Source organism: Schistocerca nitens, chromosome 4 (assembly GCF_023898315.1).
Source record: "Schistocerca nitens isolate TAMUIC-IGC-003100 chromosome 4, iqSchNite1.1, whole genome shotgun sequence".
Lineage (NCBI taxonomy): Eukaryota > Metazoa > Arthropoda > Insecta > Orthoptera > Acrididae > Schistocerca > Schistocerca nitens.
In genome coordinates, this window is record NC_064617.1 from 871,575,849 (window position 1) to 871,588,719 (window position 12,871).

The window sequence follows — 12,871 nt, forward strand, 5'->3', positions numbered from 1 at the left end:
ACAAGAACGGGACCAACGACGACTGAATAGACTCGTTCAACATGACAGAAGTGCAACCATTACGCAAATTACTGCAAATTTCAATACTGGGGCTGAAGAATACTCAGTATTGTAGAACACTCAGTACTATGTCGTTTATTGAAACCGAACTACACTTCTCGAACAATCACTATATACACAAAAACAAATAACTTGTAGACAACCATTCATCGAGAGCGTCGGTGAGATCTGTCGGAGCTCGTCCTAGCTCGGCGATGAACTGGCTGTACTGCTGCTGCACTGGCCTTATAAAGCCCGCGGAGGCCGGCGGAGTACTCCAACTTTCCCTGTATCTGTGAGGCGACCTCTGCAGAAAAAGGTTCGCATTAGTCTCTAGCAAGTTCTGTTTGTTTTGAAGAATTGTTTTCCTCTTGGTTCCGCCTGCAAGTGCTTGTGTATGTTATATTGTACACAGGGGTGTCTTGAGTGTAGTCTGCCTGGCAGGGGCAGTCTGTGGCAGACGTAACAGGGGCGCAAAAATGTGTCAGCGTGCGAAGCATTCAACGAAACATCATCGATACGGGCTTTCAGATGGTTCAAATGACTCTAAGCACTATGGGACTTAACATCTGAGGTCATTTCTTTGGCTCTTCAGTGTACATTATATATTACATAGCATTAGTTTCTTCTAAGTTACAAGAGATTGTCAAAGTGAGTCGCAATGCAAGCATTCACAAGTCGCATCATGGATTGCCTCACTCTTTGGGACGCTCCGGGTTGCAGCCAGTTAGCAGCACAGACAACAATAAGAACACACAGTTCTAGTACTTTCACATCAGAACTGGTTCAGCACACACAACACTGATTGCATCCCTCACATGTAAAAATCGAGGGGGTGTAAGTCCAGTGACCAAGGGGCCATGAACAAGGAACTCTTCCTGGGGAAGATGTTGCTGAGGGGTTGATGAAGGATGTGGGCTTGTGGTGTATTGTGCATCAGCAACGTTACCTGTGAATTCCTAAAGGTACATTCTCCAGCAAAGGAGGCAGAGTGTTCAGGAGGAATACCATATACACCTGCCCTTTATGGCATTGTGTCAGTGTGACTACTGATCATGTGCTAATGTGCTACAGCACACTGTAAATATAGCACTTAAATTATGTTATTTATTTCCGAATGCGAGCTAGAAAATGCACTGTAATTACGCCATTTCTCTTTGAATGCTTGCTGGTATGCAAACAAAATGGACGAAAGCATGTTTTATAGCGCTGTCTCCACTATAACTGAAAACTGCTATGTCGAGAGCTGAAATGATTTTAGCCACACCATGGTCCACAATCTGTATATTGAGTAAGCAGTAAAGGAAACAAAAGAAAAATTCGGAGTAGGTTTTAAAATCCATGGAGAAGAAATAAAAACTTTGAGGTTCGGCGAGGACATTGTAATTCTGTCACAGACAGTAAAGGACTTGGAACAGCAGTTGAACGCAATGGACAGTGTCTTGAAAGGAGGATATAAGATGAACATCAACAAAAGCAAAACGAGGATAATGGAATATAGCCGACTTAACTCGGGTGATGCTGAGGGAATTAGATTAGGAAATGAGACACTTAAAGTAGTATAGGAGTTTTGTTATTTGGGGAGCAAAATAACTGATGATGGTCGAAGTAGAGAGGATATAAAATGTAGACTGGCAAAGGCAAGGAAAACGTTTCTGAAGAAGAGAAATTTGTTAATATCGAGTATGGATTTAAGTGTCAGGAAGTCGTTTCTGAAACTATTTGTATGGAGTGTAGCCATGTATGGAAGTGAAACATGGACGATAAATAGTTTAGACAAGAAGAGAATAGAAGCTTTCGAAATGTGGTGCTACAGAAGAATGCTGAAGATTAGATGGGTAGGTCACATAACTAATGAGGAGATATTGAATAGAATTGGGGAGAAGAGGAGTTTGTGGCACAACTTGACCAGAAGAAGGGATCGGTTGGTAGGACATGTTCTGAGGCATCAAGGAATCACCAATTTAGTACTGGAGGGCAGCGTGGAGGGTAAAAATCGTAGAGGGAGACCAAGAGATGAATACACTAAGCAGATTCAGAAGGATGTAGGCTGCAAGTACATACTGGGAGATGAAGAAGCTTGCACAGGATAGAGTAGCATGGAGAGCTGCAACAAACCAATCTCAGGACTGAAGACCACAACAACAACAACATGGTCCACTCAAGGAAGAGTAGCTGTCTGCGTGCAACTGTGCATGCACTGATGTGACATCATTTCTGCAGGCAGTAACTGTGCTATAATCCTCGCAGCAGCACAGAAATAACTTGAGGTCTGGCAATATCCCAACCATACCGTACGAGCTCCTACCAAGCGACCAATGGAAAGTCAGAACTGAAAGGCCAATCGAAAAGCGCCGTATCCGACCCATGTGCAGATTTATATTACGAATGCCGTTTTTGGCGCATTGAAGACTTATCGCAAACACGTCTTCTTTGGAATCATTTCCTATGATTAAATGACGGTTAATGATGCGTCATCAGTAAAAACCTTCAGGATCTCCAAACATAAATAATAATATTGTGAGATGTTGTGTGTTTTCGGCATAGCCATGTGGTTAGAGACGTCGACTTACGGGATTGAAGTAAGTATTTGGATCTTGTTGTATGCAAATACTTTTTTCATTCACCACGTTTGTATTAGATTCCATGATCAAGAATGACTTTCGTATTTTTCCTTGTCATAAATATTTCACCGCTGTATCCAAATCGTGAATTCCGAGGGTGTGGTTATGCATGAGAACTGAGAAGAATCTGCTAACCAACGTTGATCATTTCAACTCCAGAGTTATAGATAAATTGTGCAGTAGAAAACCGCTACATATGGACCCTTTTTCGTCGTTGGGGGAGTCTAACTTAATATATTTTTTGTGAATTTGTTTTGTGTTTATTTTTGCAATATTGTAGCACATTACTAAAATTTTCAACGAGCCGCCACTGCACTGTGACAAAAAAAAATAAAAAATACGATGGTCCAATCCATGTAGGTGGTCACCACTGATTACCATCAGACGCAGTTGCCACACCGTTGCTGATACGACGATTCAACCGTTCATAAATAACCATTATGTAGGTTTATGACGATGTCTTTACCAAACATCGCTCCACCATTGAAAATTATTAACGACAGAAATCCCATATTGCAGGTGTTCTTTGGAAGAAACTCCGCTGCCAGTAATCGCTGAAAACGTTGTAGGCCATAGAAATAGCATCAGTCTCCATGCAGAACATACGACACTTATTTTTCGGCTTACTCTGTACTAGCGAGCCATGTGCCTGGAGTTTATGATGACATAGGTGTCAGTGCAGTGTAGAAACGGGATTGGATAACGGATCACTGTCCTTTAGGTTGGCTGAAACCACAGCATCTGTAAATTTTGTAAATTTGTGGTAAGCTCTTATGGGAGCAAACTGCTTAGGTCATCGGTCCCTAAGCTTACACACCACTTAATCTACAGGGCTATTACAAATGATTGAAGCGATTTCATAACTTCACTGTAGCTCCATTCATTGACATATGGTCACGACACGCTACAGATACGTAGAAAAACTCATAAAGTTTTGTTCGGCTGAAGCCGCACTTCAGGTTTCTGCCGCCAGAGCGCTCGAGAGCGCAGTGAGACAAAATGGCGACAGGAGCCGAGAAAGCGTATGTCGTGCTTGAAATGCACTCACATCAGTCAGTCATAACAGTGCAACGACACTTCAGGACGAAGTTCAACAAAGATCCACCAACTGCTAACTCCATTCGGCGATGGTATGCGCAGTTTAAAGCTTCTGGATGCCTCTGTAAGGGGAAATCAACGGGTCAGCCTGCAGTGAGCGCCGAGTGTGGGAGGAACTTGATTATCGGCTTGATATCTGCCGAATCACTAAAGGGGCACATATCGAACATTTGTGAATGCCTAAAAAAACTTTTTGAGTTTTTGTATGTGTGTGCAAAGCATTGTGAAAATGTCTCAAATAATAAAGTTATTGTAGACCTGTGAAATCGCTTCAATCATTTGTAATAACCCTGTAATTTAAAACAACTTACGCTACGGACAACACACACACCCATGCCCGAGGGAGGATTCGAACGTCCGACGAAGGGAGCCCCGCGGACCGTGACAAGACGCCCTAGACCATGCAGCTACCCCGCGCGGCACGCCACCTGAGATGTAGTCAGATGTACAGGGTATTTTAACATTACAGCTACAAACGGAAGTGTTGATAGGGGATAATGATATAAGGAAACAATCCTTGCAAACATCAGTCCAAAAACAAATGGTTTTCCCGATAGCTACTTCATTGTACTTCGTGTTGCCTTTAATTGCACGCTTTATGGTTTATACTCACATGATCTCCGTGACGTCTCACGTAACCAGTAATCGTTACAGCACGGAAATGCTGTAAAGAATATACATATTTTGAGGAGGCCGCGCTCGGAATCGCGGTTTGGTGGTGGGAGAAGGGGGAGGAGGGGGGGGGGGGGAAATGGGAGGTAGGTCTTGCTGTCAGATTCCTATTTAAGCTAGGAACATGGGGTTAAAAAGTTTTTGGTTTAGCTCGGACAAGCAACCATATGTAGGGCCTTTCGAACATCTGTCCCACGGTAGCTAAGTTACAGTGTGTTAAGCAAGGTTTGAACGACTAACCAGAGCTGGAGCCTAGGCAAATTGTGCGAATCGATTAATTCCTGTCGAAAAAGGTGTTTATTGGGCTGAAATTAATGCTCAGCTAATGGCACCAATTTTATATGCATCTTTCAGACTTCACGCTCAAGTATACTACGCGATCAAAAGTATCCGGACACCCCCAAAAACACACGTTTTTCATATTAGCTGCATTGTGCTGTCACCTACTGCTAGGTACTCCGTATCAGCGACCTCAGTAGTCATTAGACATCGTGAGACAGCAGAATGGGGCGCTCCGCGGACCTCGCGGACTTCGAATGTGGTCAGGTGATTGGGTGTCACTTGTGTCATACATCTGTACACGAGTTTTCCACACTTCTAAACATCCATAGGGCCACTGTTTCCGATGTGATAGTAGAGTGGAAACGTGAAGGGACATGTACAGCACAAAAGCGTGCAGGCCGACTTCGTCTGTTGACTGACAGAGACCACCGACAGTTGGAGAGGGTCGTAAAGTGTAATAAGCAGACATCTATGCACACCATCACACAAGAATTCCAAACTGCATCAGGATCCACTGCAAGTACTATGACAGGCGGGAGGCGAGAAAACTTGGATTTCATGGTGGAGTGGTTGCTCATAAGTCACACATCACGCCAGTAAATGCCAAACGACGCCTCGCTTGTTGTAAGGAGCGTAAACACTGGACGACTGAACAGTGGAAAAACGTGTGGAGTGACGAGTCACGATACACAATGAGGCGATCCGATGGCAGGGTGTGGGTATGGCGAATGCCCGGTGAACGTCATCTTCCAGCGTGTGTAGTACCAACAGTAAAATTCGGAGGCGGCGCTGTTATGGTGTGGTCGTGTTTTTCATGGAGGGGGCTTGCACCCCTTGTTGTTTTGCGTGGCACTATCACAGCTCAGGCCTACATTGATGTTTTAAGCATGTTCTTGCTTCCCACTGTTGAAGAGCAATTTGGGGATGGCGATTGCATCTTTCAGCACGATCGAGCATCTGTTCATAATGCACGGCCTGTGGCGGAGTGGTTACATGCCAATAACATCCCTGTGGTGGACTGGCCTGCACAGTGTCCTGACCTGAATCCTATAGAACACTTCTGGGATGTTTTGGAACGCCGACTTCGTGCCAGGCCTCACCGACCGAATCGATACCTGTCCTCAGTGCAGCGCTCCGTGAAGAATGGGCTGCCGTTCCGCAAGAAACCTTCCAGCACCTGATTGAACGTATGTCTGCGAGAGTGGAATCTGTCATCAGGGATAAGGGTGGGCCAACACCATATTGAATTCCAGCATTACCGATGGAAGACGCCACGAACTTGTAAGTCATTTTCAGCCAGGTGTCTGAATACTTTTGACCACATAGTGTACGTGCAAAAAACAGGTTTTCTGGAAAGTTTACGAATAGCGCCATTTGTATAGTTTAATCATGTACGAAACTGTTCAAGATTTTCACTAAGGTGGACGAACGGATAAAGTAAAATCAAGATTTCTATCGAATGGTCTTTATCCGTTCTCGAGATAGGATGGTTTATAGTCGAGTTAAATGTAGCACGTACAATTCATTCTTACGTGAACTGAACGCGCGGAAATGTTTGAAAGTGATTCAAACATATAAAAAATGTGTTCTTACGATAAAATTGAATGTTTGCTTTAAAAATTTAGCTTCATTCGGATTTTTCGTGCAAAATACACGTTTTTTGTGACTGTTTTTACGCTAGCTCCTTCTATGTTTTGAACTTGTGAGAATCTGTTCAAATTTTGTAAGAAGGTAGACAAACACGTGTAATTAATCATCGTCCTGCTGTTTTATGGAAGCTTTATACATTGTCACGACATAAGCAACATGGTTGGAAAGACAATGAAAATCTATACCGGATTAGCCGTCGCCCGAGTCAACAAAAATCTAAATCGGTTGCCAAACTATGGCGGTAGAATGTCGAAATTAGGGTACAGTAAACATGTCCTGGCCAGAGTTAGGGATGTGAAACAAGGGGAATAGCTTTTCGACTTCTATGGCAACTTCAAAAACATTTAAATTCGCAATTTTTACGCGTTAATCCAACAGGCCCAGGGCAGTGAGCTCCCTTAGCTGCAGGGTGTTGGCACACCTGCATGTTTTAGTTTGTAGTCTTAAGTCCCTCATACTGTGCCCAGAATCCAGAAGATTCGCCAGCAATAGTAAAAAATATGTAGTATCCAATGGCTGAAGAGCACACATGTAATAGCTCAAAAAGGTGTTCTGGGGGGACGGGGGAGGGGGGAAATTTCTGGGAGTGAATTTGTTCCTGGGCGAAGGGGGATGACGACATCATATATCATAGTGCTTTACTTGATGATGCATTACGATACATGACATGGCTGTTGATACATAGTAACAAGTAAAAAATCGCGAATATGTTAAGATGCTTTGATTTAAATGTCTTTGAAACTGCCAGGTAAGTCGAAAAACTGGTTGCCTTCCTTTACGTCCCTAACTCTACCAAGGACATATTCGCCCTTTTTATGCTATGATAGCAGCATTTTTCATTCTGATATGTAAATGGCTGTTGTGACACGCCATGTTATATCTGAATATGGTGATTATTATTTTTGATCAAACTCTGGATATGGATCGCGCGTTCTGCGTCACGAGAGCCAGGCGAATGAACCTCTGACGGCTGCCTTGTTGGTGTGGCAGCATGCATAGGCTGGGCGCAGTAGCAAGGTTGTGGGCCCGCACGTATTCCTGTCACATTTGAACGGTCCACAGACTACGTCAGTTCCGCCCGGGGGCGGGCGCAAAAGGGCAGATTTACGTTGTTCACGTTTGCGCGTGTGCAGTGTTAACCATCACAGATAAAGAGAAGCACCATAAATCGCGTAAAAGAGGAAGTAATGGCGATTCTGTTGGTATGCAGGTACGCTCTTGCGATAATGTGGATGGAGAGGTATAGCGCGGAGCAAATTTGTTTAACTGAAACCCATTAAATAATTAATAACTTTTAAATATTTTACTACAGAAAAAAGATCGAGCTAGTAAATAATCTCCAGCACTCATCAAAATGCCCCTAGACTGAGCTATTTACGTCTTTCATGACATATTTAATTGACCTGTGAGAGACATTTTAACTGAACTTTTGATTAAAATTAGCATATCACTTTGTCCAAGACAGCAAGGGAGTATGTGTGGGCAGACGTGAGTACACACCAAGTAAAACATTTAGCTGCTAAGATTTATATCTTTAATTAATTATTTATTAATTCGCATAGCTTTTTCCATAATTAGGAAACGATCAGAGCTATGTTAATAGCAATTGTGGCAGTGGAAAGGGCAGAAAAATTCCTGTCACACAGATGAGCCATCTATGTCTATATTGTAATTAGTCAACGCACGGAGATCGAGCACTGTTTTGATTAGTGCTACTAAAAAAATTTGTACATGTTTGAAGTTACTGTGCGGCTGATCCCGGCGGAGGTTCGAGTCCTCCCTCGGGCATGGGAGCGTGTTTGTCCTTAGGATAATTTAGGTTAATTAGTGTGTAACCTTAGGGACTAATGACCTTAGCAGTTAAGTCCCATAATATTTCACACACATTTGAACATTTTTTTGAAGTTAATTGCCGGCCATTGTGTCCGAGCGGTACTAGACGCTTCAGTCTGGAACCGTGCGATCGCTACGGTCGCAGGTTCGAATCCTGCCTCGGGCATGGATGTGTGTGATGTCCTTAGGTTAGTTAGGTTTAAGTAGTTCTAAGTTGTAGGGGACTGATGATCTCAGCTGTTTAGTCCCATAGTGCTCAGAGCCATTTGAACCATTTTTTGAAGTTACACTGTGCGCAGGCTACTGTACTGAGAATTCAGTATGTCTGTTTTGTACGTTTAATGGCAGATTCCATTTTTAATTGCATTTGGATACAAAAAGATATAAGAGAGGCTGGTGATAGCATGAAGTCATTAATTGACGTAGAGTCTTGTTTTTTTCCGGGAACGGTGCGCTGTCGCCTTACGTGGGCGGCGACAATCTTACTCTTTCACATTGTTCGCGACGCGTCAGCAGAGGCAAGGCCTATGCTAGTCTGAGCGGTTATCCCGTCGCACGCTTCTCGCTGATAGAAATTTTCGCGAAGCGAAGCAAATGCGGACTCCGACATATTCTGCAGTGGTGAGGGCTCTGTCTTATTCCCGCTGGCTGTTTCGTAGAATTTGTACTTTCGCGAGTGAAGCCGATGTCGACTTTGTGTTACTTGCACAGAGCTTGATTTTTAACTCAGTTTGGCGGGAGGGACTTTAATTATTTTCGTCACTGATCGTCACTTAAGATTAGTGCAGTGTAGAATTTGACTTCAATTAATTTTAACTGAGAACACCGCCTGGTGTGTTTTCCACGTATTTTCTTTTCTTTGTCCGCAGCTCGTGGTCGTGCGGTAGCGTTCTCGCTTCCCGTGCCCGTGTTCCCGGGTTCGATTCCCGGCGGGGTCAGGGATTTTCTCTGCCTCGTGATGACTGGGTTTGTGTGCTGTCCTTAGGTTAGTTAGGTTTAAGAAATTCTAAGTTCTAGGGGACTGATGACCATAGATGTAAGTTCCATAGTGCTCAGAGCCATTTGAACCATTTTTTTTTCTTTTCTTTAGATAGTGTACTTGCCATTCCGAGCTAAATTTCAATTCACTTAATTACAAACAGTTTAACACCACCGGCCAATAAAACTTATTCTTATATTAAGAACTTTATTTGTTAAAATTAACCACCTGTAGTAGGGGTACATTATTTAGATTTATTGTACCTACGATTGACGTAAGTGCTGCATTGTAAATCTGCATACTCTCAGTTTACAGGCAATCTAATTGAGTTTGTGTACTCTTCTAAATTACACAGAAAAAATTATCAAGAGGATAATGTCTAAATTTCCTGGTCCCAGAAGATATGAAATGACTGACATGTTGGTTTATTTGAAAGTGAGTAGATAACATTTCAAAATAAGCTTACCGGACAAAAAAATAGGCACATCTAGAGGTGTCATTACAAGCATCACTTCACACCGTGTAATTCCGCGCCTAGACCTTATATCGCCCGGGTTAGGTTAGGGAGTGAGCCCACAAGGCTTTGCAGGTACGTCGCATCCCGGTTAGGATTGGATCGCGCAGTTCCACCAATTTGCGGGGATGCCGATGTCGACATTTGAGCAGCTGTTACAACATGCCCCTCAGATTTTCTAAGGCCAGTCACAATTTAATATGGCCGAGAAGTGCTCAGAAAACGTCACTTACCCTTTCTGCCGATGAACTTTGCGGTTGTGAGATTTAAAACCTTCCCTGCGCATATATCGTTCCACAAAATTTGGGGAGAACTGGATTCCGTATCGGAGGACATGTATTATCTTCATTAAGAATTGACAGCAAGACTGTCTATGTTGTCTTGGGACTGGGTGGATGGTGTGACATGGGCCAAAGCAAACTGGAGCCACGACAAGGCTACGACGAGGCAAATGGCCAAGTTCGACCGACTTTCGACACAGATGCTGGAGGAAGTTCCTACTCGACGATCCGTTATTAACTTGACGGGCAAACCCACAGATAATGCGACTACGGCTGTATCAGGAAGAGGTCTCAATTTTGCTACTACACCTGTTTCACCACCACAACTGGACTTTGTCAGTTCCATCGAAGAATCTGTGCGCCGTCTTGCTACAGATGAAGCTGAGGAAGTGCGCGGGGAGTCTTGTCGTGTGTTGACAAGAGCTACACCGCCGAAGAGCAACATGTCGCCTATGGAGAGGGCAGTCCTCTGTAACTTGCGAGCAGACCCGGATACAGTGGTACTTAAATCGGGCAAAGGTATGCTACTGTTTTAATGCTACGGGAGGACTATATTAATAAGTTCAATGTTTTGTTAAGCGACTCAACATATCGCCAAATTGATAAGGATCCTACTACGCGAGTGGTGCGGAAAAACAGCAGTGCTTCTAACAGTTCCTTACCAAAGGAGGTAATTAAGAGACTGAAACCAAATAGTTCAGTTCCATCTAGGCTGTATGGACTGCCTTAGATCCACAAGGATAACATGCCGTTACGTCCAATTGTGAGGATTTTAGAGCAGCCACTTACGACTTAGCAAAAAACTTGGCGTTTTTGCTGAAACCAATGGTAGGAAAATGTCCACATCACATAAAGAATTCTAGTGATTTCATCAGCAGATTTAAGTTATTGCCGCTGCAAAGTAATGACTTGTTGGTCAGTTTTGATGTGGTTTCACTTTTTACAAATATACCTCCTGTGGATTGACTGCATCCCATTGTCAGTAGGTTTGGAGCTGACATTACAGCGCTGTTTGAGCACACCCTCACCTCTACATATTGTTCATTTAACAACGAGTTTTATGAGCAATCAGACGGTTTCGCTATGGGGAGTCCTTTGTCTCCCCTGGTGGGCAATCTTTTTATGGAAGATTTTGAGCAGCGAGCACTCACCTCAGCCACTTGTAAACTAACAGTATTTTGGCGATATGTTGACGATACATTTATTGTTTGGCCTCATAGTTTGGATCGTCTGCGAGAGTTGTTACAACATCTGAACTCCACAACCGAAAACATAAAATCTACTATGAAGTTGGAGAAGGAGTGTTTCCTGCCGTTTTTAGACATCTTGGTGCGACGTAAGAGCGAGTACACCTCGGTCATTCAGTGTATAGAAAGCGCACTCACACAGACTTTACTTGCAAGCCGCTAGTTGCGACCATCCGACACAAACGATGCGTGTTTTGAAGACCTTGGTCCGCCAAGCCCACGTCATCTCTGACACCGATAGTTCACAAACAGAACTCGAGCACCTGTAGACTGTATTTCTGAAGAATGGGTATGTGGTGTCACCGCCAGACACCACACTTGCTAGGTGGTAGCCTTTAAATCGGCCGCGGTCCATTAGTATACGTCGGACCCGCGTGTCGCCACTGTCAGTGATAGCAGACCGAGCGCCACCACACGGCAGGTCTAGAGAGACGTCCTGGCACTCGCCCAGTTGTACAGCAGACTTTGCTAGCGAAGCCACACTGACAAATATGCTCTCATTTGCCGAGACGATAGTTAGCATAGCCTTCAGCTACATTTGCTACGACCTAGCAAGGCGCCGTATTCAATTGATATTTAATATAGTGAAGCATGTATCATCAAGAGCGATGTTCTACAAATGTGGATTAAAGTTAAGTATTACAGCAACTGCGTCCATTTTCTAAGTTCTCATTTCCTTTTAACTGTTCCAGACCTCACGCCAATCTGCGTGAGCTTAACGCGTGCCTTTCGGCTTCCTCTCGTTGTGACTTGGCTGTCTTGCTAAGTCACAACAGGGTATTAGTCCCAGCAAGTGGAGAGCGCGCTGCAGACTTGTAAACGACAGAGTAAAGAAGAGGAAGAGGCCTTTAAAACGACTGCCTATTTACTATATATTGGTAATATTTCAGCGCAAATAGGCAGAATACTAAGAAAATATAAAGTGAAAGCAATCTTCGGCCTTCCTGCAAAAATTTCGTCGCTGTTGGGATCTGTCAAAGACGACCTAGAGCTGCGCAAGGCAGGTATTTACAGGATTCCGTGCGAATGCGGCAAATCTGATATACGGCAAACAACGCGTAGTGTGCAGGTTCGCACTGTAAAACATCAACGGCATACTCGCCTCCTTCAGCCTTGTAAGTCTGCCATCGCCGAACATTGTATTTCCACTGGTCATGTAGTGAATTACAGTGAGACAAAAACTGTGGCCCATACGTTTAACTTTCGGAGTTCTATTATTAATGAATCCGTGGAAATACGTCTGCCTGACAGTGAGTCACTTTTAATCGAGACGGCGGTTTTCAAATGAATTCGGCATGGCATCCAGTCGTTGTAAAACTTCGGGTCCTCCGTAGCCGGCGTAGCTCTGTGATGCAACCGCGGGAAGACAATCGAACTGACCGCGAGTTTTCACCACGGAGGGTACTCGGCGCACCAGAATCGAACGCGCTTAAGTAGCGCACGCGCAACGCCAAGTGAACCCACCACGCATGTTCCGGCGGGGCCTTAAATACTAGAGCTCAGCGCATTTTCGCCAGTATCACCTGCAGATGGCCAGAAGATTCTACGCCGGAATATTGTGGCAGGAAGTTACAAACATCCGGCAGTTCTCCCGAAATTTTGTGGAAGAACTTTGCGGTTATCGTCTTGAAAAATTGGGTTATCAATGGCCG

General features: G+C 44.0%; 1 protein-coding gene across 1 annotated transcript in view; it reads right to left on the bottom strand.

Annotated features, from left to right (window-relative positions):
- Nucleotides 1-12,871, bottom strand: part of LOC126253358 (uncharacterized) — a 214,097-nt gene that overhangs the window by 11,491 nt on the left and 189,735 nt on the right. The window lies entirely within an intron of this gene.